The following is a 4,789-nucleotide window of genomic DNA, read 5'->3' on the forward strand; positions in this document are numbered from 1 at the left end:
CCATGTATTTGAGAGGTTTTTCATGTTTTCTTTAGTCCAGCTGACTCAGTTTGTTTTGAACTGCATGTCTCAGAACAGTTGGTAATAGAGAGAACTTCATGCCACACTAAAGCAAGATGTGTGTGTGGCTTACTGAATAAATAAAAAAATACCAACATCTCCAAAATGTTTTATCAGCATTGCGGCACACAATTGTGAAAACACAGGACGAACTGCAGTAAGTCTACAGGGTGTTTGCATTCATCCTAAAATGTGATTAGGTCTTGATTTGAATTGCAAATACTTCTGACAAAAAAAAAACAATGTGCAATTTTTTTAAGGGAATCTGCTGTGAGGCAAGTCTCTTTTGTTAAGCTCATAATTCTCTGTTTCGGTCCAACATGCAGACTGATGTATTGGCAGAGTGTAGATCTTTTATTCCCAATGGTCCAGACTTAGAAGACGCTGCTTCTTTTCAGTTAAGAGCTGTTTTTTTCGTTTTGTTCTTTTTTAGTATGAAGACAGACGGTAGGCTTACTTGCTTATTTCACAACCAGTGAATAGAATAACCTATTCCTCTGTCAATGCAAGGCGTGTTTATTTTTAAGTCACATTTATGTTAAGTCTCCGCTAGGAATGCATGAGTGCACTTCCTTGTACAGTTCAGACCTTTCCTGTCATCTTGGGGATAGACTGATGTTGGCACGGTTATGACTGCGATTCCAAGCATGAAGAGGCCAGTGTTCATCATGTTCATTTTTTCCTGTGGTCAAATGGAAACCTCCATGTAAGCACACGGCTACAGATTCAGACCATGTTTTCTGCTAGAGAGTTAATTTTTATAAAAAGACAGGTGTGACCTGCTTTAAAAGGCGTAAATAACTGGTATTTAAAACAGCACTTCCACTGCGGTGTATTCTGTAACAAACAAGTGTGTAAATGCAGTATTCACACACTAGTTTTTTTTAGTTAGTAATTATCGCTCGGCTGTTATGACAGATTTGAAATGTAGCTTCCATCCCAACAATGTCACTAGAAATGTTGATTTGGACTATTTCATTAAATTTGCTAAAATGAAACTTTGCCATAAATGATGACTTGAGGTCTAATGGCTCAGTAACTTAGGGTGCATCTATGAGACATAATAACGGGGCCTTATGTCAAATCGATCCCTGCTGCCGCTCTCCATGCCAGGACACTTCCTAAACCACCAAATCAAAGGTTGAAAATATCTCCAACAATGGCCAAGGCGAATTGTTTTGTGTCGGGTTAGCAACATTTACGTCTTCTGTTTGTTTTCCTGGCAGATCATGGCCATGCGTAGCCAATAGCAACAACTTCTGATGAAACTACGCTGTAGCATAGTTTCTTCGCTCCAAAAAAGTTAATGGAAGCACGCCTAATTTGCATTTCTTTTTTGTAACATTTCGAAGAATTGCTTGACAATTGAATGGAAACACAGCTAATGTTTACATAGAAATAATGAACTGAGTGCCACAGGCCGCCAAATCAAAAAGTAAAGAGAATCAGACTATAAGACAATGAGAGAAACGAATAGAATATCACCAATCTTATCCTTTAGAATTGGGCTGTGTTTTGTCATGTCTTTTCTCTGTTATAGACTACAGGTAGTGGGTCAAGAGACCACTTTTTATCATAGCTTAAAGTTCAGTATGTCTCAGACAGACAAGTGTCTCATTTTGCAAAGTGCCTGCTGAGGCCTGCCAAATGAATATCTGTTTCTAAGTGTGGACACCTTGATCGCTGTTAATGTCTTCTTGAAGTGAAGAAGAGGAGCGGGGGAGGGGCAAACAGTGAATCAGCTATAATGTAATAGTCTCTAATAACCCAGCAGGGAGCAGAGAGGCAATTGAGGTAAGATGAAGAGGAGTGAAAGGAAACCACATAACCCACATTACTCAGTGTTTCCCTAATTTTGTTTATAGTGGAGGGGTTAAGTACATCGACTGAAGTTAATCAAGGGGAAATTCAATCATTCTCCTATCCAGCAACAGGTGTTGGCCACTCAGAGATTGCATGTCCTCTTGCCTGCCCTGCCCGCCTGTGTGTAAGTGTGAGTGGGCAAATGCACGTCCTTTGTCCTTGCAACCCAATAAGCTTGTAGGTCTCCTGAGTTCACTGGTGAATGATTAGATTAAAAGAGGCAGAGAGAGAAAGGAAGTGATGCCAAGCAGATTGAGACAGGGAGAGAGGGGGGGGGGAAGGGAGTGAAGTGAGGAGGGCGATGTGGGTTGGCAGAGCTCCGTCAACCCTCCTTTTCCTTATTTCACCCCATGGAGTATGTGACACAGAGCATGGTAAAGCACTCCATGCACACACAAGGTTTAATTTCAAGAACGTGTTTATCCTGAGAGCCCACTCACAGACTAAAATCACAATTTTGCATTGCCAGACCTTCTCCACAGCACTGCGGAGGAAGGAGGAGTCTGGCTAGTCCACACCATGGATGTATTAAGAGAATATACAGCCGTTCTTTAAACTAATCCCACTCGTCTTGACGTTGCTAAGTGCCAGACGAAGTACCAGTGCCTCTGAAAAATAGTCTCGGGAAGGAACTTGTTTTGGTGGAACATGTGTACGTTCAAAAGTTGTTTAAGTCGTGCAACAGAAAACTCCAATTGGACAGATAGTCTAGCTAGCTTTGACAGATAGTCAAATAAAACTACGGTAACATGAGAGACTCAACAATCCGACTGACCTACTACAAAATAAACAAAGGGGACTTATATATTGGCTGATCAGACTGATTTTGACACACGGGGGAGACTAATATTAACAGTACATAAACTTCAAGGAATTACCTAAAAACGTATACAAAAAGAAATGTACTTTTACGTAACCTTAACTCAACAAAAATACTCAATACCCCTTTAAGCCAGCAGACTTCCTGGATCACTCCTGGTGGGGAGTCCAACGCTGGTAAGCTCAAAAACAAATAGTTATACAAACAGAATGACAATCCAAAAGTAACTAATGGGGCGCACTCCCAAAAAGATACTTCTGTATGGTCAGCTAAAGTATGTGAAAATGAACCAAGTGTCCTGTGAGTCATTTGAAACTAAATAAATGTATATAAACTAATCCTTAGGGAAAAAAAAGCATAAGCTATGCTATGGAAAAATATAAGTATGAGGTTACTGCTCTTAAACTGGTTGTGTGGCCAATGGCTGTCACCATCACAGTCCTCATAAAGCCACCAGAGTGTAAAATGCCAACATAAAGAAAGCAGAAGGTAAAAAAAAACATCTGTCTGAAAAGAGACAGCTGGCGAAATTTCTGGAACGTTATGGACATAGACTAACCTTCTGGCAACAGTTGCAGCTACGACTGTAAACGCATCATCGTCCTCTAGTGTTTGCTCTGCAAGCAGTTGTCGGGTTCAAGCACGGAAACTGAACCCTTTTGCCAGACAACAACCTCAGATTCTGCAAAACCCTATTACATTCAATGCCAATGTTTTTACAAATCTTTGCATGGGAACTATTGTATTAAGGTTAGATAAAGATTGTGTAATTATGGCAAAGAAATTACAGTTTAGGTATAGTTAGGCTGAACTGCAACAATTATCTTTCCCCAACCCTTTTCAAGTAGACTAAATCAAACCAAACGTTAGCCATAGTAGTGGGAAATAAGAAAACAGCCACATGAATTGTTTTTGTCACAGTCCTAAGTAAAGGTTATGGAAGACAATGAAAAATGATGCAGTCCAGCCAATAGGGGTGTCGGATAAAAAAACAGTACTCACATGGGTGATTTTGGAAGGCAACGACAAACAAGCAATTTGTTTTTATTTCATTTTGAAGTCTTGTTGGTATCATGTTTTGTTTCCTAACAGCAGAAGCAGTAAATCTCATAGGAAGGATTACTTCAAGCAGAACCTTGTTCTTTAGGGGTCTCCATGCATGTCATTTGTCATTCCCTGTGTACTTGTACATTAGAACATGCATATAGAATTAAAGACTCCCCGGGACAGCAAAGACAATGCTTGACTGCTCAATGACTATAAGTTAAATGGCAACATTGCACACAGACAACAAAGTAATATACGTACACACTACTGTGTTGACAAGGTGGTGATAGTTGTTGTTTTCAAGGTGAGCGACCTGCTGTGCAGCGCAGTGTATTGCCCCAGGCTCACTTTCTTTTCCTTATGCACTCGGGATTTTTAATGCTGATGTGTTTTCTTCAGCTCCCTTGGCTTTTCTTAAGGATCCCTATACATTATGCATCAGGGCCCTTAACCTTTGTGAAAATTAGATCCTTCAGAATGAGTCTTTTCTATGGATGACTGGCAACTAAAGCTGCCTTAAATTTAGTTTTATTGGGACCTACAATAAACATATGCAGCTACAAATAGTATGTATGTCTACATTTGTTTTGTGGATCTGGAGAAGGCGTATGACCGGGTCCCCTGGGAGATGCTGCGGCAGCATGGGGTAAGGGGGTCCCTTCCTCAGGGCCATCCAATCTCTGTATGAGCAAAGCGAGAGCTGTGTCCAGGTTCTTGGCAGTAAGTCGGACTCGTTCCAGGTGATGGTTGGCCTCCGCCAGGGCTGCGCCTTATTACCAATCCTCCATCAGCAGGAAGCTGATGGAGTGCCTACTCCAGGTAGGGAATGAGTTCTTACCCCAAGTGAGGGAGTTTAAACACCTTGGGGTCTTGTTTGCGAGTGAGGGGACCATGGAGCAGGAGATTGGTTGGAGAATTGGTGCAGAGGGGTGCGGTATTGCATTCAATTTATCACACCGTTGTGACAAAAAGAGAGCTGAGCCAGAAGGCAAAGCTCTC

The sequence above is a fragment of the Etheostoma spectabile genome, chromosome 2 (genome assembly GCF_008692095.1).
Source record: "Etheostoma spectabile isolate EspeVRDwgs_2016 chromosome 2, UIUC_Espe_1.0, whole genome shotgun sequence".
NCBI classification, from domain to species: domain Eukaryota; kingdom Metazoa; phylum Chordata; class Actinopteri; order Perciformes; family Percidae; genus Etheostoma; species Etheostoma spectabile.